The following is a 14615-nucleotide window of genomic DNA, read 5'->3' on the forward strand; positions in this document are numbered from 1 at the left end:
GTTTTTTGATTGAGAGCCTGGCAATTCGGGAGCTCCCTAGCCCTGAAAGACCATGGGAAACTATGCTTCTATCCTTTAGAGGATTTAGCTCAGCTCTTTAACCTTCTTCCTCATGTATTACCCAAACTTGTCTTATGTGCTGAGGAATAGACTACTGTATGTTTGAGTTAGACCCCTTCTCTTGGTAGATCTGTATTTCCTAAGTTCTATGAGACTGACCGTAGGAGATTCCAGTGTGCTTTTAAAGAACTTTCAACTTAGCTATGCAACTTTTGTTCAGCCCCAGAACTCAGATGTCCCATGGGGAAAAGCCACCTATGAGCTTCAGCTTCCAGTTTGTCACTCCAGATTATGAAGCTGCTAAATCATTTTTAAATTTACTTTTGCCTCAGCAGGGTCCATTACCTGGATCAAATCCTATTTTCAATCCAGTACCAAGAATCAGCAAATTTCCTACAAGAAAAAATTTGATGAAATTTTCAGTTTAACCTAGAATGGTTCTTCCCTGTCTGGCATGTGATTATATTAGTTCTTGTGACTACCATACCTCTATGATGCCTGCTATACAATAACTTTATAATGATATTATTCATATTCTATAATTTTACCCCTTTGAAGTATACAATTCAGTGCTTTCAATATATTCACGAAGTTCTGCAATAGTCAACACTATTTAATTTCAGAGCATTTCCTTGAACCTCTAAATACTACAGTTGGATTGAGTGTCTACCCTTCTAATACCTGACAATGAGAAGTAAATTTCAACATGAGTGTTGGTCAGGACATTCAGACCACAGCACCTGTCAAGCACCTTTCCTCAGAAGGGTAAGCCCCATCAAAACAAGAAAAGGGGACCCAGATAGGAGACAGGACTTCAGTGTATGAGATGAGATGGAGTCCCTGGGAGGATGATGAAGGCCATCTGGATAACAGCTCTGCTCCAGATGGAGGGCAGCTGAGCCATTCTGCAGCAGTGTGACCCAAGAAGTAGACTGTCATCACTGACACCAAGCGAGTGTCCCGGAGAGCGGGGATGAGGTTCTCAGCACTGCCCGCTCATGTGTGTGCTCAGGAGCCCCTCCGTCCAGCTGTGCTGAGGACACACATACCACTGGACAGTTCTCAGCTTTTCCCCAAGTGGGAGATGGGCCACGGCATGCTCAGAAGCAGAGGGCACAGAGCAGCCTCTCCCTGGCCGTATTTCTGTTGCGGCCCAGTCCCTGCTCCAACCTCAGGCCTGCCAGGTGTCCAGCTATGCTGAGCCCCATGTCTCCAGGACCCTCTGGTGGCCTTGTCCACGACTTCCCTAGAAAGGGCCTTGTCTGCACCCAGAGAAGTGGGAGTCAGATGGCGCCCTGGAGACCCTGCCCCTCACCTCCTCCAGCAGGGACAGTGTGTGCTGGCCCTCCATTTTCACAACTAGGCAATACAGTCCTGCCTTGGTATCCAGAGGATTGGATCCAGGCACCCCCGTGGATACCAAAATCAGTGGCTGGTGAAGCCCCTTATGTAGAAACAACATAGCATTTGCACATAAACTAGCAACATACTCCTACCTTAAATCATGTCTAGATGACTTATTATACCTAGTACAGTGCCTACATATCACTTCATTCACGTGGATTCAGTGCACTACTTGTACAATAGCTTCAAGTTTTGGGTTTTTTTCTGGGATTTTTTTCAAATATTTTTGACCTGTGGTTGGTTGACTCCACGGATGTGGATGCAGAACCCACGAGGGCCAAGTAAATATTATTGAGGATAGACACACAGGTAAACCTACAAAGAAAAGTGAGGGGAATGATTAGCACAAAGCTCAAGATCACCAGTGTTTCTTGGCTGTGAGGATCAGATAGTTTTTCTAGGTCTTGACCAGATAAACATGGCTAGCTTGTAAACAGTTTCCTAACCTTAGGAGCTATATTGACCGTGGTTTGATCAGGAAGATAGAGGTGGTCTAGCTGTTGCCTTGTTAGTTGCTGAGGACTACAAGATGGAGGTCTAGGAAAGCCAGCACAGTTCCTGGGTTCCTGCCAAAACACTATAGATGGCATTTGGGTGGAAGGGCAGGGAACCCCTGTTCATGGCCAGCATCACCTGGGGCCCGAGGCGGGATTTTGGGGAGCACTCAGGGGCTGTGCGAGGGGCCCCTATCTGCCGGACCTACATCTCTGTCTGCCTCTTCTAGAACAGAAATGAGTGCAGGTGTTCCTCAGTTTACAGTGGGACTGGGACTGGGTAAATGTACCACAGGTTGAAAGCACCGTAAGTTGAAAATACATTTAATATACCTAACCTATCAAACAGCCAGTCTACCTAGAGCATGCTTGTAACACGACATTTGCCTACAACTGGACAAAATCATCTATCACAAAGGTGTTTTATAATAAAATGTTGAATATCTTATGTAATTTATTGAATATCATACTGATCATATGTATATGATTTCTACTGGATGTAAAGTACTTTGGCTATACTGTAAAGTAAAACGTCCTAAGTCAAACTGATACTCGGGGCCTCGAATTTCCTTCCATACCAGTTTTCAACACATGAATCCCTGTGAGACACATCAAACCACATCCAATTGTGGCACTCACAAACACAGCTTTTCCCACCATACCCTGCCAAGTTCCTTGGAAGTCCTCAATATCTAAAGTGTACAAAAAGAATGTGGTTAACCAAATCCAGAATATAAACACACATGCAAATGTACTGTCTTGATTGTCTTAAAATTGCACAGTACTTTGATTGTGCGCGCTTTTGAATAGAGACCGGGGTAGCCCACTTGAAACTGCCCTCCTGCATGGGACTTTTCAAGCTGTTCTAATATCTAATATGGGTAGGGGAGCAGGGACCAAAATGCTGCTTGGGCTTAAAAAGAACCATTGTCTGATTCAACCTAAGTCAGACAGTTGGCCGGATTTGGGCCCTAAAACAGAAAAAAGTATTGGAGGAAGCTGAAATGTCAACTAGACTTAGGGAGGGCAGAGGAAGATGGCTGGAGGGCTTCAGTGACATCAGAGGACAGAGCCAGGAGCAGCCCAGGGAGGAGGGAAGGGCGAAGAAGTCCAGATGGTCAATCCCTTGTGCTCAAACTGAGATGAAGGCTACTCACCAGGAGCGAACCCGGAGCCAGTGCAGTGGGTAGCTGAGGTGAAGAGTCTGGGTATTACCATGGCTACAGGAAGCCACATATAGAAAAATAACTTAAGCTATACAGTCGTCATTATAAACACTTCATTTTTTAAAACTAACTAGTGTTGGTTTAAAAGGTTCACAGTTACTCTGAGAGAGCCATATGTCTATTGCACAGCAGTGGGAAAATCTGCTCTGACCCCCATGTGTAAACAATAATCCTCTTCTCCTCAGGCAACTTCAGGACACAGAGAAAGTATTTGCTCTAAGCAAAAGCACTTGGGTACAAGGCACATTGAAGCTGTCAGATTCTACTGGGAACATGTGGCACCAGGAGTGCTCACTTTTCCTTGTGGCATCCACTGCGTGACAGGTCTCGAACAGACTAATGGTCACGATTCCCCTCATTCCACAGTGACAGACTTGGCCCAATTTCTGGGGAAGTCAACCTGAAAGAAAGGAGCTGCTGAGGACCCCACCAATGGTCATTCCGTGCTACACCGCAATGGCTCTTACCAAGAAAACAGGTGTTCCCGGTCCCCTCCAACCTCGAGTTGCCTTGACACTCACGTCTTGGAAGTGAATTCCTCCTAGAAGCTTCATTGCATTCTATAATCCTTAGTTCACTGAATAAACATTTAGTGTGCACCTAGTGTGTCATGCTGTATAACTAACAACTAAAAGACTATGACCCATGCGTTTAAAAACAGCCAACTTGGAGTGTGCTGTTAGAACTCTTTTCAGGGGTGGGTGTGTAGCTCAGTGGTAAAACACTTGCCTAGCAGGCATGAGCCCCTGGGTCTGGCCCCAGGCACTGCCAAATAAATAAATAAATACACCTTTTTGAAGAATACACACAAATTTCACAAAACTTTTTGTTTTTAGGGTGGAAATTGGGAAGGAAATATGATTGGGAATGGGTGATAAACTGGGATTGAACTTTACCTGCAATGAATTACTTTCTTTATATTTTAAGAGGAGATGAAAGAAATATGACAAAGTGGTAGCAAATGTCAGTTCTGGATGCTACGTACACATTCAGGTATTTGTTCTACTGTGGGCTTCGTTACATGATTTAGAAAGCATCTCAAATAGAATTGTAATTAAATGTTTACTTCTTTGCACAGTGAAGTATGTGTTCTTACATAAGATCCTAAGTAGTTCTTTTCTGGAACATAATTTGGCAATATATATGAAAAATCTCAAAATGTTGTCTGATTAGCTAGACGAAGGACAAAGCTTAATCATGGGACCAAGGTGTACGAACAAAGATGTCCACTGCAGTGTTATTTATGAAGATGAAAAATTGGAAAAAATTAAATAGTAACAGACTAGCAGAATAACTGGTAGGAAAATCACGTTATGAGATTATAAATGAAATATGCAATGATTAAATGTTGCACATAGCAAGTTCATAAATGTGAAAAAAAGGAGAAAATTTTATACTTGATATAATATTGAAAAATGTTTTTTAAAATCTCGCATGAACAGGAAAAGATGAATAAAATATTCAATTTGTTAACTAACATTGCCTCTGGGTGATGAGGTTATAATTTAATGATATGGTCTCCTCCACCTTTTTGCAGTTCTCAGCTGTTGTTGGGATATAAGCTACTTTAAAGAAAGTTACTTATAATGAGATTATTCCTCCAAATGCTGCTCTAAATAGATACATAAAGAAAAGGGAACTGGCATTGCATGCCACGTATGTGCGCTGAAACATCACTCTACCCCATAGGTACATACATGCATGTGTCAGTTAAAGTGAGAAGTGTATTTTAGAAGGAGCTCAGGGCTGTATTCTCCTCTTCGGCATGCGGGCGCAGTGCTCAGACTTACATCTTATCCTCGGAGCACAGCCAGGTGGAAAGATAGAAGCTGCAGCGGGATCACGCTCAGGATGCCCTGCAGGCAGTCCACGGTGTGGGGCAGCTCGATGGTTTTGTATGCAAACTTAGAACTCTCGGTGTCAACCTTGCAGCACAGCATAATCAGGCGACCCTAGGGTAGAGAAATACGTTTGCAAATAGGTAAGTTCTGAGAGAAGCAGCTGTTTCCACATTGCAGTTTTTGGAACCAGCATTAGTGCAATTGTTGGAATTATGGGTGAAGGTGCAATTCATGATTCATGTAAGGGACAAAGCATGTGATGCTTCGTGGCACATTCCTGTCCTTCCTGGTAAGATGACTGGAACCTACCCACACCGTTCTGCACCCATTTGTTGAGTGGTCTCAGGCTGCCTTGTAAAGGGCCAGGCAGCCCTCCTAACCCCAATGGGATCACCATCTAGTGATGGGAAACAGACCCATAAGCAGACCAGGACACGAAGATGAATTTTAGATAAATGCCACGGGGCAATAAAAGAGGCAGTGTGACTGAGGAAGGCTGCTCAGAAAGGAGATGTCTGGCTTGAGACCTCAGTGATGAGAAGCTGACTCTCTTGACTGTGCAAGAGCATTCTGGGCAGAGAAACACCCAGCACACAAAGGCTCCAAACCGGAATGAGCTCGGCATGAGTAGGACACAGGGGGAGAGTGGGGTGGTGGAACTCGGCATGGCAGGAGGAGAGGGACAGGTGATACAGGCTTGTAGGGCGCTGCAATTGGATGGGGGGGGGCGGTGCTGCAGGAGGGTTTTTGGCAGGGGAATGGTGTGGTCTGACCACCACGCTGAGTCAGGTGTGGCGGCCCCTGGCTTGAACAGTTTACTGTGTTTCACCTACCTGTAACTTCATGAGCCAGCCCAAGATGGAGCTGGAGGGCTCTGGCCTTCTGTGTCAGGGAGCAACTGTACAATAAAGAATCTGGCTAGGGCCGGGGATTTAGCTCAGTGGTTCTGGCACCTGCCTTGCAAGTGCAAGGTCCCGAGTTCAATCCCTGGTACCAAAAAAAAAAAAAAAAAAGAATCTGGCTAGTCTTTGTCCCTGCTGCCTGGGAGAGAGACTGTAATCTTCTGGACTTTCCTGAAAGATAGAAGCATCTTTGTCTCCTGGTGGGCCGCTCAGCCGACACCTGAGTCTATGCTGGTGAGAAGATTCACGATGAGTCCAAGGACAGTTTCAGTGTGGGGGATGAGCGTGTCAGAAAGATCACCATATGATTACAGGATTGGGACCTTGGGCCCTAAAGACAGAGGGAGAACTGGAGGGAGAACTGGAGATCAAGTTCAAACAAAAGCCAATGATTTAATCAGTCATGCTTACTTAATGAAACCCCAATAAAGCATGGGCACTGAAGCCAGAAGCTCAGGTGAGCTCTCAGGTGCTACACCAGGAGGATGACTCATCCTGAGGACACAGAAGCTTCAAGTTTGGTGCCTGACTGGTATCCTTATAATCAAACTGTAATAGGAGGCAGAGCACTTTCCTGCATTCTCTGAGTTGCTCTAGAGAATCATCAAGCCTGAGGGGATCATGGGAACGCCCCAGTTTGCAGCCAGGTAACAGTGGCAATGCCCACATCATTTTGTCTTAGGCCACCTGGGTGGAGATTAGTTTACTTTGAAAAATTGCCCTTTGTAAAGCCATTTTTTTTGTTGTTTCCCTTTCCCCAACATTCTTGCTTCTAAAAGAAAGTCCCCCTTTAAATGGCTGAGGTATGCACTATAGTTCACAATAGAGTGAACTATTCCAGAAAGGAGGACAAAGAGGAAAGCAATGGTCCTCAGACTCCTAATCAGTGATTTTTCTTCAGGTCTTTAAAACAGGGACACCTGGTGGTCTTCAAATTGATCTATTAATCCTGTTTTCTAAAATAAGAGCTCTTATGAAAATTATGTCTTTATCTAAAGCATTAAAGGACAGCTCAGGAGCTGAAGGTCCTTTGTAATCACAGGGATGCCCAAGTAAGAGAAAGAAAAGCATCCCCAGTGCACAACCTTCCTGTCTCTCCCGCCCTTTTGCTTTTTTGGTACCTGGGATTGAACTCAGGATCCTGTGCTTGCGAGGCAGGGGGCAGCACCACTGAACTAAATCCCTGGCCCCCTCCCTCCCTTTTGAAGAGGGTGTGGTGGTCCCTGCCTGGAATCTCTGTGCTCTGAAAGGCAGGAAGGTCACAGGTTTGAGTCCAGTCTGGGAAACTTAATGAGACCCTGTCTCAAAATGAAAAATTTTAAAAGGGCTGGGGACATAGCTCAGTCCAAAGGCCCCAAGTTCAATCCCTAACACTGCAAACAAACAAAAAACAAACACCCTTTCTTGATCCTGAAGTTTCTGAAATGGCCATGAGGACAGAAGTCTGGCCATTTTCCCTATCAGTTGTTTATTTTAATAAGAACTAATGTCCTTCTTACTAACTTCTGTCTTCAGAATATCAGCCGTCCTCAGAGGGCAAGGCCGGACCTTGACTGGTCAAAACTGTGAGTGGCCCAGCAGCCCTGTAAGCACCTGACTTGTGTCTGATGTGAGGCTGCCCTACACCGGGGAAACCTGACTTCAGCCCGCCTGGTCAGCATCAGAACGGCACTGGTCATCTTGGGAGAGGCCATCCCCAGGTGCTCTGCTAGGAGTACCCCACCCTCCTCTGGTCCACAAACCTGGAGTCCCAGGCGGCTGGGGACAGTCTGGGCACTGGGGCTCACTGAGGAGCTGCTGCAGGGTATGGCTGCAAGCCTGGTATTTCCTTCCCAGTGTGTGTGTGTCTCACAAGGGGCACAGGAGTGTGTCATCATGGCTGCTCAGTGGCAGCACAACCCATAGCCGGTGTGGCAGGAAGTGGGTGAGGTGGGCGTGTGCAGAAGACAGCAGGGCAGAGGTGTCCCCGGACCAGCAGAGGCCTCACCTGGTGGGCTGTGACTTGCTGCAAAGCATTCTGGCATTTGGCAAAACAAGGATCCTTCATGATCACCATGATGACTGGCATCTGCTTGTCAATCAGTGCCAGAGGCCCATGCTTCAGCTCCCCGGCCAGGATTGCCTTCTGAATGCATGTGGGTTATCTCTTTAATTTTCTGGGAAAACACAACAGCTCAGTGTCACCCTGGGCAGACAGGGGCTGGAGCAGATCAGCCAGAAAGGAGGAAGGGAAGCGGGGAGAGGGATAACTCGGGAAGGCAGGAGCTTGGGGCTGAAAGGCCAATGGGTGTATGGACCAGTCACGGCAGCAATGGTGAGGCAGGGCCAGGGCTTCCTGTCCAGGGCACACACCACCGCTGGCTCGCTGGCTCAGGGTCCTCAGGCCAGCCCCGGGCGCTACAGCTCCATCTGTTCAGTCGCACACACAGCCACCCACTTTGGACACAAAGTCGGCACTGGTCTCCCTCCTTCCTCCTGGTGAGCCAGACTCATGGTTTCCCGTCACCATGGACAACACCATTGTGCCAGCACAGACTGACCCTTATTCTGCTAGTCGGTTCGTCATTCCTTCAACTTTAGAGCCTTCATACCTTCCAGAGGGTCGCTCCAGCTGACCTATCGAACGAAATCACATCCTCTGGGCTATTTCAATTTTTTCTTATGTTCAGGTAAGATCCATTTCTTTTTTCCTTAATATATGTTTGCACTACACGAGGCAGACCCGTGTCTACTGTTACCATTAAACCCACGTCATTGTCCCGATGAGACCATCGAAGGAAACATCTCTCCTTCCCCAGAGCCATTCCTCTGGGTCAGGGAAACATTGTAGGGACTGAGGCTCCTCCCTGGCGGCTGCAGACAGCTGGAGTCCTGACCTCCACGTGGCCACAGAGGGGCCATTCACTTGTGCCAGCAATAGCCTAAAGGCTTCTTTCTTTGCCAGTGACTAGTGTGGAGACGATGTTGAATATGCATCGTTCACCAGTGCACTTAGCCACTGCAGCTGAGCATCCCAGCCTGGCGGCAGAACTACCGGGGGCTAAAAGTGCACCCACCCAGGCCCCGTCTCCACTGTGCCCTTTGAGAAGCTGTGTGTGGCAGCTCCTCACTTTTTCTGACAGCAGTCAGAATCTCCTACCACCCTGAGTTCAAAGGCCAGGGATTGTGAAATATGTACGTTGTCTTCATCTCTCTTTCCCGGCATATAATCCTAAAATCCTTGGACTCTTAGAGTGACAGGTGCTAACGATCAACTGCTGGCTGACAGCTCCTCGGTAGCTTCAAGATGGGGCCGCGTCACCAGAAAGATGGAGGCAGAATCAGCAGGCTGGAACTTTCAGCTCTGTGCCCCAACCCTAGGTGAGGGTTAAGGTTAAAGGGATCATCACTGGAGATGTGAATCGATCCTGCCTGTATCATCAGCGTCCGCAACAACACTGAAGACGCCCAGAGGGTCCTGGAGGGTGATCTGTCCAGATGAGCATGGAAGCCCACGTCCCTCTGCCCATACCTTGGCCCGTGCACCTACCTCTTCACTGGGGATTCACTGCTGTCCTCCGAAATACTCTACTCTGCGAACCAGTGACCCTAAGCAAAGAAGGCTCTGCGTGGGATGCAGGCGGTGGAGGTCGGAGTGCACTGAGGTCAGGCTTGGACTTTCAAGGCCTGCTAATGCCTCTCAGTGCTTCCTGAGAGCCTTACTGGGGTAAGCAGCGGAATCGGGGCACTGGAAGCTATCTGCCGCTCTCTCCGCAGCCCTGTGGTCCACACAGGAGGAAAGTCAGTCACTGATTTTAAAATGTAGGCTCACTCTTGCAGGATATCAAGCTCCCTTTGGGTTTAAAAGGTAACAAGGAAGTTCTGCAGAGGCTCCTTCTCATAATTCTGGTGTGTGGAATCCTCCTGCACAGGCAGCTTGTGGCAGTGGGAAAACACAGGTCCTTTACATAATCTTGAGCAGGACACTTCACTTGCTGGAGGCTTAAGTTTCTTCCTGAATACGGTGTGGGCAGTTTCTAGCACTCTCTCAGAAGCTGCCAGTGACATGTGACTGAGCTTCTCCAGATGGGGCCTGGCTGCACCAGCCGGCTCCTGGGGCTCACCTTTTCTCCTGGGAGACCAGGAGCTCCCTGGGGACAGACACCCAGCTGTGTCCCGGGCCATACCAGCCTGGTTGAGAGCTGGGGCTCATGCAGGCCCACGGGATGGCCAGCCCTTCCCTCCCCACACAGTGCTGTGCCCTCCCTTGCCCCACAGGTTTCTCGGCAGGTCTCCTATATCTCCCCACGGCACGGTGGGATGCTGGGTGGGTGGGCAGGGGTGCTCATCAAGGCTCCTTCCAGGCACATGGCATAGTTGTAGCCCCTGCCCATCACCAGAAGGGACCTCTGTGTGTAGAGCTCCAAGGCCAGGTCATGGATCTTCTCTTCCAGGGACAGCACCTCCCTGATCAGCTCTGAGACACGCACACAGCAGAGGGAGAAAGTTAGCCATTCTAACTTCAATTCTAACTTCAAAACAACCTTATGAAGAAAGCTGTAGGGTACACACAAGGTTCTGGTGCTCAATCACTTGGTATACTTTGCTTCCTTGCATTAGTTTACAAGGACTTCAAACTTACATTATGGGAAATAACTTGGGTTACTGGCTATAACTTGTTCACACAGCAATTCGTATTTGTGTGACTTTGAAAAGCACTTGTAGTAGGCAGGGAACTATTATTTCTAGCTGCATTTTACAGGAAGGCAGCTGAGGCTCTAAGAGATGAAACCACCAGCTGGTGAGAGTGGAGCGCCTAGAATGAATGCCGCCCAAGCTGGGTCTCAAGGCAAAGCTGTGCCCTGGGCCAGGTGCTCAGACTTCCCCACCCCAGGACTCCTTCACAGTCTTAAAGACCAAATCCCTTAGGAGCCTCTTTTCATGAGTTAGCTCTCACTGTTTACCACCTTAGAAAATAACACCGAGAAATTAAAAAGCATTCGTGTATTTAAAATAGCAATAAACCTATTACATTACTTTATTTTTCTGGGAAAAGATGGGAGAGAATAATGACACTGCTTAACATTTTGCATATCTTTTTTTTTTCTTTTTTTTTTGGTACCAGGGATCAAACTCAGGCCCTTGTGCTTGCAAGGCAGGCAGTGGAACCACTGAGCTAAATCCCCGGCCCTGCATATCTTTCTAATGTTTAATAAAAAGCACCTGACTGTTTTATGTTTCCACATTCAATTTGTTGTGATTTTTTTTTTTCTTTTGGTTGAAGTATAAGCTGAGCTTCCAGAGACAGAGCACATAATTTTTTCAAATAATTCAAATATTCTTTGCTACATCATACTTGAGAAGGGATAATTCTTACAATGGTTGTTACAAATATAGAATTTGAAATCATATCAATGAAGTGTTCTGATTTGTTACATTGATATTTATCTTATACTTTTTTTTTTTTATTTTCTGGTACCAGGGATCGAACTCAGGACCTCGCACTTGTGCAGCAGGCGGTGAAACCACTGAGCTAAATCCCCGGCCCTATCTTATATTTTAAATGGCTCTTTACACATGCAGAATTTTGTTACATCATGCACTGGCCACAAAACAATGTAAATCTTCTAAAAATGGACACATTTCATTATAAAATACATTTTAGAAATCACATTTGTAAAAACCACCATGATCTGGGCTGGGGATTTAGCTCGCTGGTTCCCGCGCCTGCCTTGAAAGTGCAAGGTCTCGAGTTTCATTCCGGGTACCAAAAAACCCCACAAAAACCAAAACCAAAAACCATGCCACCATGATCTCATCAGAAAAGTCAGGAAGTGGTGAAGCTCGTGGTGGTAGATACAATTTTCCAAAATTCTAAGTTTTGATCCAAAGCCTGAAGTTTATTATTGGCAACAAATTCTGTTGTTTGTTCCCCTGCAGTGCGGGGCTAGCGGCCCTGGTCCGTGGGGGCTGGGAGGGGAGGGCTCAGCACTGGGCGGGCGGGCGGAGGAGGGTGGCTGCCGGGCGGTCGGTCGTCTAAAGGGCCGAGGCCTGCGACTGCAGCTGCAGAGGCGCAGAGGGAGTTGGGGAACATACCGGGGAAGGACCGCAGGCCCCGGGTGATCTCTTGCCTCCTGTTTTGTAGCGAAATCCGGTCTTCAGACATCATCAAGCCAAACATCACCAGGGAGATGAACGGGCTGGTGTAGGCCTGTGGGCGGAGGGACGGCACGGACCAGCGCTGCGGGGACAGGAGGCTCCCGGGGAGGCCCCTACCTTGGTGCTGGCCACGCCGATCTCCGGGCCGCGTTGATGTGGACGCCGCAGTCGGTCTCGCGCGAGATGGAGCCGCCCACGGTGTTGGTGACGCCCACGGTGAGCGCGCGGCGGTCCCTGCGGTAGCGCAACGCCGGGATCGTGTCCGCGGTCTCGCCTGCACGGAGGGAGGGAGGGACGGAGGGACGGAGAGACGGCCTCGGGCCTCAGGGCCTCGGGCCCCACCGCCCCGCCCCGCCCTACCTGCCCGCACCCAGCCGGCGCCCAGCCCGCTCCAGACTGAGGCTTCCTTGCAGTTTGCGCCCCAGCGCGTCCTGAGCTCTCAGGACATCGCTGACCGCTGACCCTGTCCCGCCCCTGGGACAAGGCGAGGGGAAGCTCCCTCCAGCCCCGAGCGGCAGCTGACTGCAGGTCTGGCCGCGCCCTGCCAGACCCCTAAGCTGCGTGGTCGGGACTCGAGGCTCCACAGACTCAGCAGTGAACACCCAGAACATCCCGACGCGGTGTTCCTCAAACAGATCGTGTTTGAAAGGAAACAGTTCCTGAGGCCTCAGTGTGGACTCAAGTGGCCTTTCCAATAAAGCTACTTAAACAGGTTCATGCAGAAACCCGGGCAAACTCTGCACTGCTAAGTCTTAAAAATTCAACCCAGATAAACAGGAGCCAGACCACAGGGTCAAAACCACTGGAATCCACATGGGGTCTCTGAGGCTGCTCCTCACAGGCGCCTCGCAGGCCGCTGCTGGGGGCTGTGCTCAGCCAAGCGCTCCGCAGTGCGGGTCGGGTCGGTGCTCGAGGGCTGCCCGGTCAGCTCTCTCCACTCCTCAGCACGCTGCAGCGCATCCGGCCTTGCCCAGCACCAGAGGTGGATGGCAGGGAAACCAGGAGGGCAGGGCAGCACCTTCGTCAGACCCACCCCTTGTTTTATTTATGTATTTTTTTGGTACCAGGGATCAAACTCGGGTCCTGCGCTTGCAAGGCAGGCGCCGGAACCACTGAGCTAAATGCCCGGCCCCCCCGGTTTTATTTTTGTGTTTTGAGACAGGGTGTAGCTATGTAGCTCAGGCTGGCCTTGAAGTTACTTGTTAAGTTTTTTCCCTGTATGTAGAGCCTCAAGGGCTGACACTATTATATTTATATAAAATCCATCTCCTTTTTTCCCATACTGGAGATGGACCCTATTTCCCACCCCCGCCCCCACAGAGTTAGGGTGACAGGCTTCAGTCGCCACGCTGCACTCCATCGCCGTTCTTTTTCTAACGGCTCCTGCCAACCCACGAAGTATCGTTTGGCTCTGGTGGGATGGTCCACCCAGAGGTGAGCATGGCAGTCCTTAGGTAACAGGTGGTCGGCCGGCCACATAGTGGCTGTGTCTGCTCTGGTTTTACTTAGCTTGGCATCGAAATGGAAATGGCATTGAACATTGAAAATGGAAACAGTATTAAATGCCCCTATACACACTGGAGCATGACGCCAAATTCTCAGATGTGATAATAACCTGTGGTTACATCTGCATCTTTTTTCACATATTCTGAGGTTTGTGGAGAAAAGGGCGTGGTGTCTTCAGGGGCGAGGATAATGTGGGTATGGCTGGGACAGATTAGCTGAATTGATCATTGCTAGGACCAGATGATGAATTATGTGAATTTCTCTTTTACAAAAACTTGGAATTCTTCATAATTACAGTGTTTCAAAAATCCTTCTAAAGCTCAAAAGCACTCCAGAGCACGTGACTGCGGATCACCTCTGGACCCAGGGCTTGACCAAGTGAGGGCAAAGGCCCTTAAGTAGGCAGTGTTACCCAGGCAGGGCTTCCTCTCCTAGGGGAAGCCCCCAACCCGAGCAGTGACTCAGCGTCCCCCCTGCTGGGCAGTGTGGGCACTGCACCAGGGGGACTGCATGGCTTGGGCACAGGACCCACTGAGTCCTCAATGTGAATCTCGATCCAGCAGAATTTTGAATGAGATTTTTTTTTTGTCCACTAAATTAAACCCAGCAAATGTTTATGGTCCTTAAAGCACTAGACTCAGGATGGCAGGAGCAGGGAGAAGCCGTAGGGCAGGAGACAGAAAAACAATGGATCTGGATTCTCAGGCCAACTGCAGCTCTTTCACAGCCCTCTCCACAAAATGGTGACAGTAGCTGATGCCTGCAAGGGTTAAATGCCTAAGGAAGGAAGGACCAGCATGTGGTATGGTGCGGAGAGAAAAGCTGGGGATGAGCTACTGCAAGTCTGGCCGTGCTACCTGCAGGCTCCCTTACCGGACTGGCTGATGAAAAAGCAGACATCGTCCCTGAAGACAGGTGTGTTCCTGTCCAGGAAATCGCTGGCAAGTTCAACCATCACAGGGAGCTCGGTCAGTTCCTCCAGCACTTGTCGTGTCTGAAGACAAAAGGAACAGAGGCTGAAGTCCATCCTGGGCACCACAGAGA

The 14615-nt window shown here is 48.8% G+C and overlaps 1 pseudogene across 1 annotated transcript in view; it reads right to left on the minus strand.

Annotated features, from left to right (window-relative positions):
* Positions 1-488: 488 nt before the first annotated feature.
* LOC147820652 (glutamine--fructose-6-phosphate aminotransferase [isomerizing] 2-like) overlaps positions 489-14615 on the minus strand; it is a 31420-nt pseudogene continuing 17293 nt past the window's right edge. The window contains exons 9-15 of the transcript XR_015448362.1: positions 14445-14565; positions 12183-12339; positions 12003-12117; positions 10244-10383; positions 7915-8083; positions 4975-5136; positions 489-3584 (exon numbers count right to left, since the gene is read on the minus strand). The product of XR_015448362.1 is annotated as a glutamine--fructose-6-phosphate aminotransferase [isomerizing] 2-like (transcript). The remainder of the gene's footprint in view (positions 3585-4974; positions 5137-7914; positions 8084-10243; positions 10384-12002; positions 12118-12182; positions 12340-14444; positions 14566-14615) is intronic.

The sequence above is a fragment of the Heterocephalus glaber genome, unplaced genomic scaffold (genome assembly GCF_053883595.1).
Source record: "Heterocephalus glaber isolate CG9 unplaced genomic scaffold, H.glaber_assembly_v1.0 deba00001824, whole genome shotgun sequence".
In the NCBI taxonomy this organism is placed as follows: domain Eukaryota; kingdom Metazoa; phylum Chordata; class Mammalia; order Rodentia; family Bathyergidae; genus Heterocephalus; species Heterocephalus glaber.